The 22245-nt window shown below is 37.1% G+C and overlaps 1 protein-coding gene across 18 annotated transcripts in view; it reads left to right on the top strand.

Moving 5' to 3' along the window:
• Positions 1 to 22245, top strand: part of LOC126297395 (muscle calcium channel subunit alpha-1-like) — a 1224415-nt gene that overhangs the window by 1187921 nt on the left and 14249 nt on the right. The window lies entirely within an intron of this gene.

The raw sequence follows: 22245 nt of genomic DNA, 5'->3' as shown, positions 1-22245 counted from the left end.
CTTACAAGTCACTATTCATCTCCCAAAGTATTAAAAATACTCCATACTTGCAGGTCTGTGACCCCCCCCCCTTCCCCCCTATGGGCACCCTTGCACCAAGAGGGCCACCAAGTTTAGCATCCCCATCTGACAGATGGATCACCATCCATATTGTCCCATGCCTTCACCCTATGAGACACTGTGAAGAGGTCTAGAAGTTAACCATGACAGAGGTGCAAGGTGTGGTCATCAGGAACTGTATGCCTGTTGGTGATATGGACAATGCTTAAGGGCACCATCTTGCCTTTCTCACACTGTTGTAGATGTGGCTTTTTCACCTTACCTGGTTGACCTTTTGATTGCCATGGATCTATTCAAATACAGTGCCACTTAAGTAGCATATATACTGAGGATGTGTTAACATGGGTAATCATATTTCCAGTCCAAAGACTCATAATCTGTTTGAAGTTTGGGGCTATTTATTTGGAGTTTTTTTTCATATTATTGTCTCCTGTCATTATTTTATACTTGATATTGCATCTAACTGTTTGTAATGATTGCCATAAGTGCTATTCTCATTGACTTTTTCTTCTTTGGTGAAAATAACAAGTCATCATAACTGCCTAGAATGGGAAAGATAAAGGTTTAATGCTCCAATGACACTGAAGTCATTAGAGACTTATCACAACCTCCGATTGGACAACGGGGCTGGCAGCAATTCACTGCACTTGGTGCACCTGGCTGCAAATCGTTGTTCATGCCTGGGTTCAGAGCCCATCTTCAGTTCCTACTGGCACTGGATGATGTAGTGAAGACACCTAGCTACAATTATGGGGTAGATGCAGAGCTGTTGTTGTGCAGAATCATTCCCAGAACCGATTGTGGTCTTCTGGTTTGCAGCAGACTGGAAGATCTAAATGATTCTGTGATGGGATCAGATGCAAGTTTCTTGATTCTACTACTGAGTGGAGAATTGAAGGGTTCCCCTTAATAGGTCAGGCATGCACTACCCGCAGGAAGCATCCACTAGGGTAGCCGAGTATGTGTGGCATGCACACATGTTTTTTTTTTTTTTTTTTTAGGATGGATAAAACCCTCCACAGGCCCAATAAGATGCCTTCTGAGTCCAGACAGAGTAGCATTCATCATAACACCTTGGAGAAAGAATATGTTAATATAGTATTGGGCAAAATCAGGTGTATCTACAGAAATCTCTCAGGAGTAATCTCACTTATAAATGGTAACAGTTCCCACATAGTACCAAGGGTAGCAAACTGGTTGAAACCAGATGCAAATACCAATGAAATTCTAAATTCGGATTGGAATATATACCACAAAGATAGGGTGAATGATAGTGGTGGAGGTGTGTTTATAGCCATAAAAAATATGATAATGTTCGTGAGGTTAGTGCAGATTCCAAATGCAAAATAATTTGGGTGAAGACAAATGTTAAAGGTGGATCAAACACTGTCATCGGTTGCTTTTATAGACCCCTGCCTCAGCAGCAGTAGTTGCAAAACAGTTTAGAGGAAACTTGGACAATATTTCATACAAATTTCAAGGTCATTTTTTAGTTTTAGGTGGAGATTTTAAGTTTCCACCTGTAGACTGGGAGACACATGTAATTAGGATCAGCCATAGGGACAGAGAATCGTGTGAAATTCTCCTAAGCACTGTACCTGACAATTGATTTGGTCAATTAATCAGAGCACCAACTCGGAGAGATAATGTCTGAGACTTGCTGGTGACAAACAGACCTGAAATTTTTCAACCCAGTTAACATAGAGTAGGAAACTGATGATCATAAGGCTGTTACAGCATCACTAAATATGGCTGTAAATGGATATAAAAAGAAAGGCAGAAAAATCTTCCTGCTTAGGAAGAGTGACAATAAACAAATTTCAGACCACCTGAGCAGTCAGCATAAAAATTTCATCTCCAGCATTAACAACATTCATTGTCAATGGACAAAGTTCAAGAGCATTGTATGATATGATTTAGGCAGGTATGTGGTGGTTCTGAGTGATGATAAAGGTCTGCTGTGATTCAACAGTCACGTTAAAAAATCACTATGAAAACAGGGGGAGTTTCACTGCAAATTTAAATGCAGCCAAACCCTCTGAGAGAAAGAAAAACTAAATGAAGTTAAAATTAGCACAAGGAGAGCCATACATGAATCATTCAACGAATTCAAAAGTAAAATTTTGTCTACCAATTTGACAAAAAATTCTAAGACATTTTGGCCTTATGTTAACCATAATGGCATTGAAATGGAAGGTTACACAGGAAAAGGCCAAAATACTAAACCCTTTTTTCCAAAACTGTTTCACAGAGGAAGGTCACACTGAAGCGCCTACTTTAAGTCATTGCAGGAATGATGAAATGGCTGATATCAAAATAAGTGGCCACACTATAGAAATCCAGCTGAAATCCCTCAACAGATGGAAGACCACTGGACCTAACTGGATACCAATACAATTCTACATAGAATATGTGAAAGAACTTGACCCTCTTCTAGCAGCTGTGTACTGTTGGTCTTTGGAGGAATGAAATGTTCCTGATGATAGACAAAAAGTGCAGGTCATTCCCATCTTAAAGAAGGCTCATCAGACAGACCCAACTATAGGTCTATATGACTGATTTCAGTCAGTTGCAGACTTTTGGATCATGTTTTATGCTTGCCTGTTATGTCATTTGTGAGACCAAAAGTCTCTGTAGGAACCAACACGAGTTCTGAAAATGTTGATCAAGTGAAATCCAGCTCGCTCTGTTTTTCCACAAGACCCAGGTGGTGAGGTAGATGCTGTGTTCCTTGACTTATAGAAGGCATTCAGTACAGTTCTGCACTGTTGCCTAGTAAACAAAACATGAGTGCATAGGATATCAGATCAACTGTGTGATCACAGAATGTCTTTCTAAATGGAGAGAAGTTTTCAGACACAAAATTAATTTTGAGTGTGCCCCAGAGGAGTTTTATTGGACCATTACTTTTAATAGTACATATACAAATGACCTAATAGACAATGTCAGAAGTTCCATGGGGTGTTTCATTAATGATGATGTTGTACAAAGGGAAGTCCTGATGCTATAAAATGCAGGAAGACCTGAAGAAAATCGATATTTGGTGGAGGGGGTGGAAATTGACCCTCAATATAAACAAATGTAACATATTGTGAATACATAGAAAGTAAGACCGATTATTGTATGATTACCTGGTTGGAAAACAATCACTGGAAGCAGTTCTTTCCATAAAATATCTAGGGGTATGAATACAGGGTGATTTGAATTGAAATGATCACATAAAATTAATTGTTGGTATGGCAGATGCCATACTGTGTGTTATTGAAAGAATCTTAAGGAAATGTAATCCATCAACAAAGCCAGTAGCTTACAAAAGCACTTGTTTCACAAATACTGGAATATTGCTCACCACAATGAGATCCATACTAAATAGGACTGATACAGGAAATAGAAAAGATCCAAAGAAGAGCAGTGTATTTTATGACATGCTCATCTAGTAATCACAAAAATGTCACAGAGATAATCAGAGAACTCCAGCGGCACACACTGCAAGAGAGGCACTCTGTCACATTGTGGTTTATTGTTACAGTTCCAAGAGTGTACATTCCTAGAAGAGTCAACATATAATTGCTTCCTCCTTTGTATGTCTCACAAAGTACTATGAAGATAAAATTAGAGAAGGCTTACTGGCAGGCATCCTTCCTATGAACTATTCGCGACTCGAACAGAGAAGGGGGGAAGTGACGGTGGTACACAAAGTATGCTCCACCACATAACATATGGTGGCTTGTGAAATATAGAGGTAGATGTAGAAGGAAGATGATTGTCTTTCACAAAGGAATTGTCCTAGTATTTGCTTTAAGCATTTAAGAGAAACCTCAAAAAACTTGACTCTTGGATACTCAGATGAGAAATACAATACTTGTAGATACATATCAATGCCTTAACCACTACACCACCCCGATCGCTGATAGAGGAAGAGTTTATGAAGATGCTCATAAGCAGTAACAGTGAGGATGATTTCTTTGATGCCTAGAATAGGTAAATTATGACAAATGAAATCAGTTGACTGCATTTACACTCCAGCATTTTAGTGTGTACACAGCAGCAACAAAAAAATTCTGTTGCACAATTTGGAGAATAGTGGTAACAGTCTTGAAACTGTATGTAGAATGGGGATATAATGTTTGTCTCAACAACTGAGATTTAACCTGAGACAGGTACGAGTTTCTCTGGCTTCACATTGTGCCACATGTGATATTGGTCATATGAACTTGTGCACCATACCAAAACTAGAGACACAGAAATGAGGATGAAGCCAGCCTTTAGCAACACCTAAAATGCTTGCCATAAAGTGCTGCAACAACAGGGAAGTGTGGCTGTTGACTAGATAAGAGGGTGGGAAGGGGGGGGGGGGGAGGGAGGGAAACAACTATGAAGCTATGTCACCAATGGGGCCAATGTACATATCAAACAGACAGAGAATTAGATGGAAAAACAAAGGGTATCTTTTATTTGAGAATAGCTTTATTCATTCTTGAATTATTTCATACTTTGTGCAGAACAAGGCAACACTGGTTATAGAGTATGTTGTCTGGTATGTAGGAAGGTTCACCGATTCCTCATGGACTCTGCTGTCTGGCGTATGCAAGAGTTCTGTTTTTCTTCACACAAACAATTACCTTCACATGTCTCTGCAAATACAAACCTAATGAACTTAAATCCAGAAAGTGTGGTGGCACTCCACCAGATTTCTCTGATCTATCTGTGTGTGGCCCAAATTCTCATCATTGGTATATGGCTAACCCCAGTTTCCTGCAAGATGCAGTGAGTACTGCACTCTGAACTCTTACTGAATGATTCCAGAGCAGTGGTTGACGTTGCTTCACCTGCAGTCATATTGATCCTGGCTGTGACAGAGCCAGTTGAAGAGACTTGTGTTAGAAGTTCCAGCACCACACACTACCAGTAACTATTGGGTGATCTGTATTGTTTTACATCTTCTGCAATAACATGGATGCTGCTCTCTCCAGATATCAGGCTAATCTTAGTGTGTTTGTCTTGTGTTGATGCCATCAACTGTCATACCAACTGTAAAAATGCAACTTTAGTAATAACTTGAGAATGGATAAAGCTATGCTTAAATAAGAGATACCAAATTCTGTGTGGAATCACTTGACTATCTTCACATGCCAACGTAAAATCATTGCATAAAACATTGAAATGATGTAGTTCATTCTTCACATTCTGTCCCTGTGATGGTCAGATTCTCATCCTCTCCACAGGTTCATATTAGTGGTCTGTCTGCTTCTGACGAAAGAACTTTAAAGAAACATATGAAAGAGAATGACAGCTAACTGGCAGAAAAGTGCATGCTGTTGATGAGAAACCTCTGTGGTTTAGGAGGAACCAGTTTCCAAATGCTGTTGTAACTAATCACTGGAAGAAATAAATACAAATTTTTATGTGTACAGTAAACTCAGAACTTAAGTATGGCATGAAGTCAGATTAATTGCAAAACATGCAATGAACCATTATGTGTGAGAGTTATGATGAAAAAAATCAGTAGCTTGAATCTGGGGAAAAAAAAACCAACTTGGGAGGGATGTTGAGACTTCTCCAGTGTCACATTGTGCACTTAGGCTATAGAGAAGAATAAATTGACTGTCTATATTTTATATACTGAGTGCTTGGTTTACAGTAGTTTAATGAGTGAATAACAGATCTCTTGAAAAAGATTCAATAAAAGCGAAGGGAAAACTTAATTGTTTGTGATCCACAGTCAATGATGTATCATATCGATATCACAGACATTTAGTGTACACCCCTGTGATATACATCCCATCAGTCAGAAAAGCTTTGAGACTGGATTAATAAAACATAAAGCTAAGATGATGGATTCAAAGCTTGAGGAGCTCTACTCCCCCTCCACCACTTGAGTACAATGTGCAGAACGTTCATACAACCATGTGAAACTGTCAGAAAAGACCTTCTTTGGGATGTTGTTCAAATCATGTGTCACATTGGCTTAAATGTCAGAAGTAGTTTAATAATAATAATAATAAATAATAATAATAATAATAATAATAATAATAATAATAATCTCTCACTGAATAGAAAACTAGATTTACAAGATATTAAGAAAATAGAGAGAAAAATTATTAGGAAAATTCTGGGACCACGATACACACAAGATGGATACCGACTGCAGACCATCGAAACAACTGAAAAACTATCAAATATCGAAAGTGACATCAGAAAGAGACGAATGAAATTTTATGGACACCTACACAGATTACCTGGAAACAGGTTAACTAAATGTCTATTGGACTATGTGACATCACTTAAAGCAACAATACCCTGGGTAACTGAAGTTAAGAAGGATTTGACAAAAGCAAAAATTGATATAAGAGATGCATCAGACAGGGATACATTCAGAAGAAAAATTGACAAGTGGAAGTTTACTTCAGAGACGGCACCAAATCCATACTGACCAAAGTGGACTGAAGAAAGAAAGAAGGCCTTTGGGGAGAAAATGAAGAAATATTGGCAAAACAAGAAGAACCTAAAGAAATATTGATAAATCATCCGCTTATCGTTCTCCTATGGGGACATTCGCTAATAATAATAATAATAATAATAATAATAATAATAATAATAATAATAATAATAGGCCTCTGGTATGTTCTGCCAGTCATAAAAGGCAACGAAAAGAACAAATCACTAATAGGGCTAACCCCCCTTTTAGTGTGATTAGTTGGTTCAGGACAGAATTAATGAAGGTTCGGACAAGCGCTGTCATGGTTGGGGATGACACTTGAACCCTATGCCCATCCACAATGGTAATGACACTGCTAGGCACATGGAAAATGATTTAAATCCAAATAGAGGTGTTTTGCAGGATATGCGTCCTGCAACCACTCTAGAAGGAAAACAAGGACAGAGGATGAGATGGTCAGATGAAGTTAACTGACACCTCATGTTCTGTTATTACAAAGCAACAAACTTAGGAACCAACACAACTGGATACAGATCACAACTATACACAACATTTATTACCAGATACCCAGAATTAATTTTTTTTTTTTTTTTAACAGAACAACGACTAGCTGATCAGATCCATGTAATAATAAAAAATAACAGGATACCCCAGTCAGAATTAGAAAACATCAAGCTACAAGTACAACAAATCCTGGAACAAAATAATGTGCAATCAGAAGTAATGGACTCAAACATCCCAGAGTAAACAAACAAAGAACAACACGCAACAATTAAACAATCAGAGGAAAACGAAATTTTAAGGCAGCCACCAAAACAAGCACAAATAGAACGCAAAGTGACACACATGTTAGATATAGAAGAAAAATTTCAGCTGACATATATAGAATACAAAGACACAAATACAGACACTAGACCAGTCTTGCATAGACCACCAAATAACCCACAAGTCGAAACAAGAATAACAGCTATCAACACAATCATACACAACAAAATAAATGAAAATACAACTATGGAAGAGTTACAACTACTGGTTTATATAGGAGCACTCACTACACTAAATATACACACTAGGCAGAGATCAGAACCAAGCAACACACAGAAGAAACCCACAAAACTAGCATGGCAACACAGGCTACAGATCAGAATAGAAAAACTGCGAAAAGACATCGGACAGCTAACACAATTTATAAGAAATGAAATTTCAGACAGAAAACAAAAAAGGTTAGGTAAAATCTTACAACAAGAAGCGATAGAGCAATTAGATGAAAAGAAGCAGAAATTACAAACAATGGCCAAACGACTTAGAAGATACAAGAAAAAGTGAAAATAGAAGGGAACAAAACCAAACATTCAACACAAACCAAAAGAAGGTTTACCAGACAATAGATAACACACACATTAAAATAGACAATCCACCAAACATAACAGACATGGAACACTTCTGGAGCAACATATGGTCACACCTGGTACAGCATAACACGCATGCACGGTGGATACAAGCAGAAACAGACACATACAAGATGATACCACAAATCCCTGGAGTGATAATTTTGCATCATGAAGTCACCCAAGAAATTAATTCTACTCACAATTGGAAAGCCCCTGGAAAAATAAATAGCAAATTTGTGGCTAAAGAAGTTCACCTCAACACATTCACATCTAACTAAATTATTTAACAGTTACATTGCAGACCTATACACATTCCCTGATACACTTACACATGGAATAACTTATCTGAAACCTAAAGATCAAGCAGACACAGCAAACCTAGCTAAATATCACCCCATAACATGCCTATCAACAATATACAAAATATTAACTTCAGTCATTACACAGAAATTAATGACACATACAACACAGAACAAAATTATAAATGAAGAACAAAAAGGCTGCTGCAAAGGAGCAACTGATAATAGATGCAGAGGTGACGTATCAAGCTAAAACTAAACAAAGGTCACTACACTACACATACATTGATTACCAAAAAGCTTTTGATAGTGTACCCCACTCATGATTACTACAAATATTGGAAATATACAAAGTAGATCCTAAATTGATACAGTTCCTAAACATAGCAATGAAAAATTGGACAACCACACTTAATATCCAAACAAATTCAAATAATATCACATCACAGCCAATACAGATTAAGCATGGAATATACCAAGGAGACTCATTAAGTCCTTTCTGGTTCTGCCTTGCTCTGAACTCACTATCCAACATGCTAAATAATACAAATTATGGATACAATATTACTGGAACATAGCAACACAAAATCACACATTTGCTACACATGGATGGTCTAAAACTACTGGCAGCAACAAATCAACAACTCAACCAATTAACTAAAGGTAACAGAAGTATCCAGCAATGATATAAATATGGCTTTTGGAACAGACAAATGTAAGGAAAATAGCATACTCAAGGGAAAACACACCAAACAAGAAGATTACATGTTGGATAACCACAGCAACTTCATAGAAGCGATGGAAAAAACAGATGCCTATAAATATCTAGGATACAGACAAATAATAGGAATAGATAATACAAAGCTAAAGAAGAACTGGAAGAAAAATATATACAAAGACTAATAAAAATACTGAAAACAGAATTGACAGAAAGAAACAAGACAAAAGCTATAAATACTTTTGCTATACCAATATTGACCTACTCATTTGGAGTAGTGAAATGGAGTAACACAGACCTAGAAGCACTCAATACACATACACGATCAAAATGCCACAAATATAGAATACATCACATACATTCAGCAACAGGAAGATTCACATTAATCAGAAAGGAAGGAGGAAGGGGATTTGTGTACATAAAAAACCTACATTATGGACAGGTAGACAATTTAAGAAAATTCTTTCTAGAACAAGCAGAAACTAGCAAAATACACAGAGATATCACTCATATAAATACATCGGCTACACCACTGCAATTTCATAACCACTTCTACAACCCTTTAGATAACAAAACATCAACAGATACGAAGAAAGTAAATTGGAAAAAGAAAACACTACATGGCAAGCACTCATATCATCTAACACAGCCACACATCGATCAAGACGCATCCAACACATGGTTAAGAAAAGGCAATATATACAAAAAATGGTTCAAATGGCTCTGAGCACTATGCGACTCCAATTGCTGTGGTCATCAGTCCCCTAGAACTTAGAACTACTTAAACCTAACTAACCTAAGGACATCACACACATCCATGCGCGAGGCAGGATTAGAACCTGCGACCGTAGCAGTCGCCTGGTTCTGGACTGCGCGCCTAGAACAGCGAGACCACTGCGGCCGGCACAATATATACAGTGAGACAGAATGATTCATGATTGCAATACAGGATCAAACAATAAACACCAGATATTACAGCAAGCATATTATTAAAGATCACAATACCACAACAGATAAATGCAGACTTTGCAAACAACAAATAGAAACAGTAGATTACATCACAAGTGGATGTAGAATACTAGCAAATACAGAATACCCCAGAAGACATGACTATGTAGCAAATATAATTCATCAACAACTGGCCATACAACATAAACTAATAAAACATGTTCCCACATACAAGTATGCACCACAGAATGTACTGGAGAGCGATGAATACAAATTATACTGGAACAGAACCATTATAACAGAAAAAACAACACCACATAACAAACCTGACATCATGCTCACCAATAAAAATAAGAAATTAACACAACTAATTGAAATATCCATACCCAATACAACAAATATGCAGAAGAAAACAGGAGAAAAAATTGAAAAATACATCCAACTGGCTGAGGAAGTCAAGGACATGTGGCATCAGGATAAAGTTGATATTATACCAATTATACTATTAGCTACAGGAGTTATACCACACAATGTACATCAATGCAATACAGCTACATCCAAACTTATATATGCAACTACAGAAATCTGTAATTATTGATACATGTTCAATACCCGAAAGTTCCTAAATGCAATGTAACATACATCGTACAGTTAAAATGAAGTCACGCTTGATCAAGATCAGCTTAACTTTACATTTTTAACCAGACATACCGTCTGAGAAAGGAAAGAATAATAATAATAATTTATTGTCATTTGACTGATTACAGCAATAGACAAAGTCAAGAGCATATATTTCTACATAAACTACTGTATCAATGTAAATTGCTTTACGTAAAATAGGTACACATTAGAATACAGTATTTTCATCTTCAAAAAATTTATCAACAACATAAAACAGATTGTTCACTAGTAGCTTGTATAATTTAGCTTCAAAACTATTTACATATGGTTCTTTAAAGTCAGAACTTAGTGTATTAAACATCCTTAGTCCAAGAAATAGGTAGGAGTTCTGTGATTTTGATAATCTATAATATGGCATGTCTACAGATGTTCTGTTCCTAGTATTATGGCTATGAATATCACTTGTCAACACGAAATTAGAGACATTGTTTCTAATGTACACTAAAACATTGTAGATCAATAAGTTTACTATTGTAAGACACTGCAATTTAATAAACAGAGGTTTACAATGTTCTGTTTTATCAGAATCCATTATTATTCTTATTACTTTCTTGTGTAAAAGTAAAATGTCATTTACATGACAGCTACTACCCCACAGTAAGAGTCCATAAGAGATGATGCTTTGGAAAAAGGCAAAATATGCTGATCTCACATATTCATTCATAACATGTCTTTTTAAATTTCTAATTAGATAAATAACTCTTGAAAGCCTAGCCAATATATTTCTAATGTGTGGTTTCCCTGACAATTTATTGCAAACACTAACACCTAAAAATTTAACAGTTTCTAATTCTTGCTAGTTAAAAATCTCTTTGAGGCTAAAGTAACGTGTCTGGGTTTTTTTCATTTAGTAAGAAGCCATTAGCTTTAAACCATAATGAGGAGTGAGCAAGGGTATTTTTGGTCAGTGTTTTCAGTGTACCTAGATCAGAGCTTTTATGTAGAGAAGTTGTGTAATCAACATAGAATATTGTGTGAGAATTTATGAATAAGGTCAGGTCATTAATCATTAGTATAAACAGTAAAGGTCCAAGCACCAACTAGTGAAGCACTCTGTACCTAGCATTAACCAAATTTGATTTCTCCCTACCAATGCATGCAACTTGTTGATGGTTCTCTAGAAAAGACCTGAACATATTTATACTTTTGTCATCAAGACGATAGTAAACTAGCTTATTCAGCACAGTGCCATGATCTACACAGTCAAAGGCTCTGCTCAGGTCACAAAATGTAGCCTGGGCATAATCCCTAGCCTCGAACACATTTAGGACTAATTTTACGGGGAGTCCATTGCATCCACTGTGAATTTACCTTTCCTGTTTATCACTAATTATATTTAGTTTACCCAAGTAGACACTAACTTATTCATACATAATTATTTCTAAAATTTTTGAAAAAACTGGGGTTATGGATATAGGTCTGTAACTAGTGGGACAGTTCTTTTCCCCTTTTTTATATATGGGCACAACTCTAGAAATTTTTAGTATGTCGGGGAACTTACTTTCAACTAGGCATTTGTTAACACAAAAAGTTAAAGCACAAATCCCACAATCAATAACGTCTTTCAACAAATTACCTGACATATCATAGTAATCAACACTAACTGAAGGTTTGAAATTTTTCACTATTTTTAAGATGATATTTGGGTTCACTTCTATGAAAGTGAAGGTGCTTGGAGGAAGCTTTTCAAAGCAGTTGTCCATAATACTAAGTGCATTTCCAGGGAGTTTGTTTATTGAACTACTAATTTCTTCAATGGACTGAATGCATTATTTATTAAATTCTTCTGGGGTAATGGCGATTTACTCTTTGTGTTTAGTGTGTGCATTGGAGTTTATTACACTCCAGGCCTTTTGGCATTTATTGTTAGATTTTTCAATGTTTTCTATGTTATGCAGTGTCTTTGCTTCATGTATTGCCTTCCTATACTTGTATTTAGCTTGAGCATACAGTTCTTTGTACAGTTCTGATTTACTGGTTTTGTACAGACTAGAATACAGCATAACAGTATTTTGCAGTTGCCCTAACTGTGGAGTATGCCATTCCTTCATTTTCCTTTTCTTGTAATTACTACTAATATTCACTGTACATTTTTTCAGAGGGATGTTATTTTCAAATATATTTAAAAATGCGGAGGAAAACTTGGTGATAACAATATCAGCTGAGCAGTGTTGAAGCCTAATAAAACATGTGTCCCAACTGAAATAAGTGAGGGCATGTCTAAACCTATCCATCCACTCTCTGCTCACTGGTCTAGTAATCACAATTTCAGATTCTGGTTTGGTGCAGTCTGAAGTTACATTATTAAGATTAAGTTATACTGCATCATGGTCTGAGAAAGGGAAACTAATTACATCAGTGGACATGAAGGTTCTCTTGATATTTTTAAATATATTGTCTAGACAGGATGAGCCTCTGGTAGGTTTGGAGTTAACATAGTACAGGTTACATTGTTGAAGCACATTTTTGAGCTCTGTCACAGTTTTTATGTCCTGCATGACATCAAAACTTGAATTGATATCCCCTCCAATAGCAATATTGTATTTTTTCCATTTTGGTATACATATGTACATTAAGAGTTTCTCCAGAAAAATATGGGGGTCACCACTAGGTGGCCTGTACACTACTACTACCATTAGTTTAAGGCTTGCAATTACTAGACCTGATATTTGGTGCAGGAGGCCTTTTTGCATATATTGTTCCCCCACCATGTAAGTGCTGTTTTCTGCAATAGCTGCTAAGTAGTGTGTAATCATCCAATACTTTGTACCCTAGCTCATCCTCTTTACACCAATGTTCACTTAAACATAGAATATCTACTACGGTTTCATTTGAAAATTCGTTGACTATTAAGTTTTTATCTGCCATACCTTGAATATCGAGGTAGCATATTTTAAACTCTACTTAACATGACCTAATGCTACCACATGGAAGTTGACCAGGTTGTGTCCTTATGTTACTAGAACACCCAGCCTGGTCTATGCATACAAGTTTTTTGTCATCTTAGTTGAAACTTAATCCAAACACATTACTGATCTTTTTTCCTTCTCTAGCTTATCCAATACTATTCCGAGAATTGTATCACTTAAAACACGTACCTAGATTATTGAAATGTTGACCATGCTTGGTATGCCATTCTCTGTTACAAATACTGGTGTTAATTATTCTTAAAGTGCTCACAGATAGTTTTTTACTCCTTGTTGGTCTGCTGCACTTCCTTATTCACACATGATCACTGGGGCAAATCATGTCAATGAGGCACATTAATGAGATCACATTGGTGTAGGTTAACCCTCTGAGAGCCTTCTTCAGTGTCAAAGTAGCTATCTTCCTTGCGTTTCTGATGACGTCGTTTGCTCCGGCCATGACCACTACAAAGTCTCTGTCCGCAAGGGCTGTGATTTCTTTCTGGATTGATCTTGAAACGTCTCGTAACCAGCTCCTGATTTAATGGTACCTTCTATTTCAAACTTGTTAATCACACGAGATCTGCTTTCCATTAACATAGCTGCTAATCCTCTGGCATAACTGTCTGAATAAATCTTGATTTTACGTTTTTCTCTTATACCTTACTTGGCTGTTCACTAAGTTTTGAGTGTCCTGCACCACTGTATCAGATGAGTATGCTGATACAGTTTCTATGTCATCTGTGTTTTGAAGTGAATAATATTTGTTATTTATCGGTAACACAAAGTCCTGCCTATGTTTATTGTTAACATGTTTGTAAGATCTCCCCTTTGATTTTACAATTACCCATCTACTGCTCGGCCTGTTGTGAGCCATTTTAGTCATAGCTTCACTTTCTGCCAATCCTTCCATGGGTTTGGAGATATTAAGACATACTTGATGATCACTCCCTTCCAATTTAAGCTTGAGTCTTCTGTTTTCATCACTCAGAATTTTTGTGTCCTCTCATAGCTCAGCAATAATTAACAACAGATCATTTTTGGAGGATGAAGCACTAATTTTCACATCTTTGGTCATTGTTTTACTACACCATTGCTCCGACTTGTGTGGATTTAATTCATATTTCTCGTACAGTATTTTTAATTTGTCATGCAAGAGTCCAATAATTGAAATATATGATAGGTTTTCAGTTTTGTTACTGTCGCATTAACCCCTCATGTGAATTTTTGCACTTTGCCTTTTTGTGGTAGGCTTGTATTGGTAGCACCAAGTATCATCATCCACGACAATTTTTTTCAGAAAAGAATTGTTCACATATTGCATTTCTATTAAGTCTTGGCAAGCAACAACACCTTGTTTTTTTTTTTTTTTTTTTTTTTTTTTTTTTTTTTTTTTTTTTTTTTTTTTTCAGGAGTTAAGGTGTGCAGGACAAAACTATCTGCACTCTTTTCTCTTTTATAAAATATTCTGGAGAATGTCTTGCACTCTTGATTTAGATATGTAATTCCATTGTGATTTGTGACACCATAATGTTGACACAATATGGCCCCATGTCCACTACTTAACACTGTCTGCATAGAAATGACCAGATAAAAACACATCTATTGTTTTACAGTTGTTACTTCCAACTGCCACAGTAGTTATTGCACTGATGTCACTTTTGCACTAGGAATAAACTCAATGAGGAACTGTCCGGATGGATGGTGTGTACCATATCATAATACTTTTAGACTACAACAGGATATTAAAATATTCCACATTACAGATGATCAGTATTCCTCTTAGGCAGTGAAATAATATGATCTGCATCCCATCAAATAGTATGTCATAATTAGTAATCAAAAATATTCACATAACTACTAACAGATTTCATGAGTTACAACATGAAGCGCATACACACATGCACATACATGCGCATGCTCACTCCCCCCCCCCCCTCCACACACACACACACACACACACACACACCGAAGTTTATAAGATGTTTCTGTTGTGTTTTACTAAAATTATATCTAAAACTTGTGGAAAGCTGATGTTCCACAAAAGGACGCATTTTGTCTTGCTTGCATAGGCAGCAGCACATTTCAGCTGTGACCTGTATGCCTCTTTATTTTGGTTACTATTGTTACACTATTGCTTTATGCCTACTGCTTAACAGCAACAAGACTTAACTACCAGTTCTACTTCAAACCCATAGTCTCCAAAGTACTGTGAAGTGAATGGCAGGGTTTACATCTCATTGTACCAGTTATTATTGGTTTTTACCACTCCATTCACATATTGAGCACAAAAATAATGAATGTTTAAATGACTCTGTGTATGCAGTAATTACTCTGATGTCCTCACACTCTCTATGGGAGTGAAATGTAGAGGCTTGTAGCATATTCCTAGAGTCTTTACTCAAATACGGTACTTGAAACATTGTAAGTAGGCTTTATCAGGATGGTTTATGTCTACCTTCAAGAGTTCTTTCAGCACCTTTGTGGCACTCTACATGGGTCAAACAAACCTGTGACCATTCGTACTGCCCTTCTCCCTATATATTGAATGTCTCCCATCACTCCTATCCTGTACAGGTCCCACACACTTCAGCAATATTCTGGGATGTGTCATATGAGTGATTTGTAAGCAATTTTCTTTGTAGACTGATTGTAATTCTCTAGGATTCTACCAATAAACTGACATCTGCTACCTGCTCTACACACTACGGAGCATATGTAATTGTTCCATTTCATGCTCCTGCAAAGTACACCCAGGTTTTTGTATGATTCTGTTGATCCCACTTGTGAGTAGTGATATAGTCATAAGGTTCTATGTTTTTTCATTTTGTGGAATGCACAATTTAACATTTCTGAACATTTAAAGCAAACTGCCAATCTTTGCACAACTTTGAAATCTTATCAAGGTCTGACTGAATATTTATCGAGTTGCTTTCAGACTGAACTTCATTGTAGATAATTGCATCATCTCCAAAAAGTCTGAGATTAATATTGTCCACAATGTCTTCTCTGTGGTACACCTGAAATTACACTTATATCTGATGATGACTTTCTGTCCTAGATAACGTGCAGTGTTCTCCCTACCAAGAAATCCTCAGTCCAGTAACAAATGCTTGACACCCTGTATGAATGTACTTCTGATAATAAGTTGGGTGTGGTTCTGAGTTAGATGCTTTTCGTATCTAATATCACTCCCATTACATCCAGGGTGTCCATTAATAAAGTTCCAGTTTCAAAATGCTGTACAAAGCAAACAACTGCTAAGAATGATGTCAAATGCAAACAGCACATATTGATGCAGGGGGAAATATCATGGACCAAAACAAAATTCGATGAAAATTTTACCGATAAATAGTTCTGTAAGCATATTAATGTAAATGGGGTCAGCTACAATTGACAGGTGAATTACAATATGACACCTATGGTTTGAATTACATATCACACCATCTGTATTGTTCAATGTGCATGACTGTACAAGATAGACAATCAACAGCTGTGACATTGCTAGTTTGGTAAGCCCATCCACAAGGTCATACCACACCAGATGCTATAAATTGGTTTTGGATTGTCCTGAGGCCAAAAACCTCATAACAAGCAAAATGAAATAAATTTTTATTTGTCCTGTGACCAAAAACTGCACGAACAGAAAAATGACATCAGTTTGTTACTGCCATGAGACTGGCACAAGACGTATAGTTTTCTGCCACAAGTTAAAAATCAAGAAACAGCATGTTGAACAATAGATCAGTGTGTTTCGGGGGCTACATTCAGAACGTGTTACGCAGTGTGTGTCATCAATTCAGCTACACTCATAACTGGTACAGTGAACACAGTATCCTTCAGATAACCCCACAGCCAGAAGTTACACAGATTAAGATCAGGTGATATGAATGACCAGGCTGTAGGGAAACTATGGCTGATGATATTAGCATTTCCAGAATCCCTCTGTAGCAATCACTTCACTGGCTGTGCAGTGTGCTTGGGGGTGACATTTTGCTGAAAAATGATCCTACCACACATCCACACTATTGAAGGGTTGGAATGACCTTGGTGCACAAGATTCTCATAGAATTTACCATTAACAGTACAAGTAACAGGATCCACAGGACTCAAAAAAAAGGGCAGGGGGTGGCGACCCTACAATAAATTATGATGTCATCTTTTCAGAATGAAATGGTACTGGTTGATGTGCGTGTGGGTTTCCATGGGTTTCCTGTTGCCAACATTCTACAATTTTGCATATTGACATCTCATTGGAGATGAAAATGAGCTTTATCTGTTCAACTTCCATATGAGCGAGAAATTTTGGACTGAACATTTGTCTTTCTGGCAGGTCAGCAGGAAGCAGCTCCTAAACACAGGTGGTTTTGTATGGATAGCAATGCAAGATGTTTTGTAGGATTTTATGCACCATCCTTCTAAACTTGTCCGACATTTGGGCAATTCTCAATGCACTGTATGTTTGCACACACTATTCGAACCCTTCTCTAACGCTGTGACTACATCTTTGACAGATATCAGATCAACTACTTTCCTCCCTCTGCCACATTTATCTTCAAAAGAACCTATCCTTATGAATTTTGTAATCATTTTCTTGAGCCCCTTTAGCAGACATTGGACAAATGCCTTTTTTCACACCCTTCCATGCCTGAAACGTCTGTAGGGCTACTGGTGCACAGTCAGTATTCCATCTCCTTAGCAGAGACAGTCATTTTGGGTGTCTCAGAAGCAAACTGAGAAACAGACATGTTCTGTGCATCTGTTGGTGTGCATATACTAAAGCTTACAGTGCCATGTATTGGTCAATTTTTTTCCCTATGACATTTCCCCCCTTGTTCAAATCTGATATTCTTCTGAGCTGTGGTTCTCTTTCTACAGCATTTTAGCATTTTGAAACTGGAACTTTAATCACGGACATCCTGTACTTTGAGAGTTGATAGTACTCATAGTAGTTGAATCTTTGAAAGCCACAGTTCCTCAGAGGTATGACTATAGTGAAGTACCATACTATCTCCATGCCAGTCTCTCAGTTTTCTTCTTCTTCTTCTTCTTCACAACCCCCCCCCCCCCCCCCCCCACCACCACCATATTGGCATGCTTTCAGTTTTTACTCAGCATTTGCATTTCACTATTGTTGAAGTGCTGTAAGACATTTTTCATCTATAACACTATCTTGATATGTGTAAAAAGTGCATCTACAGGTACTACTAAGATACTGTAGTTCCTCAGTGCACAGAATCTTAGGCACTACTTGTGATCATTTGATCAAAAACACTCCATCCAACAGTAATATAAATGGCTGATGTGAACCATCTATCAATTATATCAGAAGAGAGAGGGGGAGGAGAGAGAGAGAGAGAGGGAGGGGGGGGGGGGGGTTAATCATAGCTCACTGTGACATGTGTTGGTAGCTTAAATGTATCGGACCTATTTATCTATTCATCCATAGAAAATAAGCACTGAATGGATATCTCATGAATGTGTACAGTTTCTAAATATACACAAGAATGAAATTTCAGTTGGCATAATGTACAGGAATGTTATTTTGACATCTTTACAACTTACAACATTATATTTAACCAACAGTGGTAGACAGTTTCCTGAATTCACTATCATAAGGTGACAGATAGTGGGATGCTTATAAATTTGTAAGTATTTCTTCTTAAAAAGGATAATGCCTGTTGTAATCTTTTCTGCCAGCTATCAACTGCAGTGATATTTTGCACTTTTGTTTAGCAATGCTATCTTACAACTTTTAGTTTTGCCCTTTGGTCCCATGCTTTGTCCCCAGTCTTAAAAAGTTCAACTACACTCAGCTAGATAGGAAAGGAATATAATTTGGTTACTGTCAAACAGATACCTCCCATTTATTTATTTATAGTTCACTTACAAATGATTTAAAAACTTTATGCTTCATATAGTCTGAAAACATATATGACGGGCTCAGTCCTGTCAATATGTGTGGTATGGTGGACATGCAGTTCTTACTAAGTATAACTGATGCTTGAACACACAACTTTTGTTGTTACATTAAATACGACTATTATTAGGTGTCATCACATTTACAAAGTTTCTATTATGTTTAGAACTAAGAGAAAGAAACGCCGGAAAGAATTGAAAGTTTAAAAGAAAAAATGTTCATAGTTCTTATGTTCTTGTTTGGCTCATATGCAGTAAACTGGGGAGGATGGACATGTGAACATCTGTTTAATACTTTTATCTTCTTCTTTTCCTTGTGCTTTTGTTCAATATGAGCACAAGGTTGGCATGGTTATTAATGGAGTTGGTATGGTTAATTTAAGGGGTGGTCAGACCCCTTTCATGTCACCAAACTGTTACTCTCTACTGCAGGGACGGCCAGAAATTCTGCACGCGTGAGGTGCTCATGCACATTTGCAACTTCTGCGTCACAGCGTGCATGCCGCAGCCATCAGCGTTCATGTAATGCATGTTTCTACGCACAGATGTCGCTTCTCTGTTACACAAAGTGCATTATCAACACCTTATATGTGTATCACAACCTGGGCTGTATCTGTTGCTCCATCGAGCGCAGCCTTATTTATTAGCTGCCTGTGCAGATCGCCGGCCATAGCACTGATATGTCTTGTCACTGTTTGTTTGGATAGTTTGATATCTTGAAACCTGCTAATGTTTGTGGGACACACAAGTTCTGCAGCATCAATCAGACACCCTTTCACAAACACCCCTTCGGAAAAGAGTTTCCCAGATTGTGCAATTCTTAATGCGATTTTAAAAATTTCTCGCAGTGAAGATTTAATGTGGTTGTCATTCTGTAAAATTGAAAACAGTACATTGTACAGCGTACAGTAAAACACACATAAATGTAACACAAGAAACTAAGAGTTCAAGGAGTATCAGTTACTTTGACATACAATAAAATCGAGTTGACGTGTCTCATCCATTTTCTGAAGGACATTTAATTTTGCTTGCCATTATTCACTCTTGAGTACACTACCCTCGTCTTTGTGATATGTATTGTAATGTCTTTCAATTGAAAACTTACGCTGGATGCCTATTATTCGGCAGCACAGCAAACGCTGGGAGTTTTCACTGACGGCTACAAAAAAGAATTGCAGTTCCCAGTCATTTTTAAATGACTGAGAACATAGATCTCCCGTCCTTTGCTTTTTCACAGTACTTGCCATTTCTCAGTACTTCTCTGTTAAGGTTACGATCACCAGGGGTAAACAAGACTGGATATGTTGCTCTCTTGTTTGCACCACAGGGAAGTGGAGCCGCTGCCGTTCATTTAGGACTCGTGTCTAATAACATTTGTCGCTGTTGCTCGCTGTCGCGCATTTGTGCACATGTGCAGCACTTATGCATGTCTGCACACTGTGCAGTGTTTGGCTGGCCCTGCTCTACTGTCTGCATGTAATGTTTGTTATTCATGTGAAAGTGAGCAAAACTTTTCCAAATGTTTGCAAATCATGCAATTGAAGTGGGTCTTGAGCACCTAATGGGATGTGGGGAAACTGCCTAAAAACCACATCCAGGCCTCCCGGCACACCGACCTCCATTGGTAACCTGCTGGGTGGGTTCAATCTGGGGCCAGCACACTCCTCCCTCCCCTACCACAAGTGGAGCTTTAACACACATAGCTATCCATTTTAGAATTCAAAATAGCAACTAGACAGGCAGACAGCTAGACGAGTTCAGCTTTTTAAATTGTCTTTGATGCACAAGCATCTCCAACCATTTTTAAGACAATTTTTTATCAGCAATGGCATGTTCCTGTGCTAGAATTACACATTCTATCTCTATAGTCACACATTTTGATTCTGTGTGCCCAGTACAAGCTTGTGAAGACATAACATAAAACCATTGCATTTTGATCCATGATAAATTTCTGAAACGTATTGAAGGATACGAAGATTGTAATCATGTAATACTTGTCACCTAGAGAAAATAATTGCAAGTGCTAAGTCACTTATGCGTCATATATTCAGAAATGGTATTCTTGAGGTATTGCGTTATTCCAAATTAGAATTTCAGCTCCTTTTTTTTCAGCTCTTCCCTCATTACAAAATAGTGATCAGGTTCTCCTTCAATGTAAAGATCGTTTATACTGAATCAAGTTTCATTCAGTTGTAATCTTACTCTAATAATAAACAGCAGTACGAGCATTTCAATTCTTATCCTCTCAGTCTGACAGATTGTGTTATTTTCACAGTATGTACATGTTACATGGTACAGAATTTCTTGAAAAATATGTCAATCACCACAACAGCCCCTTCACAATTAGTAATTATATTTTGCATTTTACATATGAGTCTGCTTCCAAGAATGACTTGCCTTTTACTCCTAAAAATAAAAATTAAAATTAAAATTAAAAAAATACTGCATCTCACTGTGATTTGCCACAATTGTGTCACATTGCACTGCTCCAGACTAAAACACATGGCTTTCATTTCATCCAGAAACGATGTTATCCATACTCAAAATTTTTTGCAAGGTTAGGATTATTGTTCGATCACTTACTCAATCATTGCAACATCAGTATTGCATATCACCATTATCTCTTTCTAGTTACTATCCATGTAACTACCACTGGTGCAAAACGTTTCCAATTACCACCAACACAATTCCCACAAACATCATTAATCATCATTAATATTACAACCAATATACTTGTGCTTGCTGCCTTTTCTCACATTCTTAGCCATTTTCTATTGAGCTTATGTGTTTCTCCTCACTTTATATCATATTTCAACTAATTCTGTGTTCAAAAGCTACAACATTTTTCCTCTTATGTGTTTTCATTTATCCCAAATTGAGGCAA

The sequence above is a fragment of the Schistocerca gregaria genome, chromosome X (genome assembly GCF_023897955.1).
Source record: "Schistocerca gregaria isolate iqSchGreg1 chromosome X, iqSchGreg1.2, whole genome shotgun sequence".
Lineage (NCBI taxonomy): Eukaryota > Metazoa > Arthropoda > Insecta > Orthoptera > Acrididae > Schistocerca > Schistocerca gregaria.
Note: the sequence above shows the minus strand (reverse complement) of the source record. Positions and strands in the feature narration are given on the sequence as shown.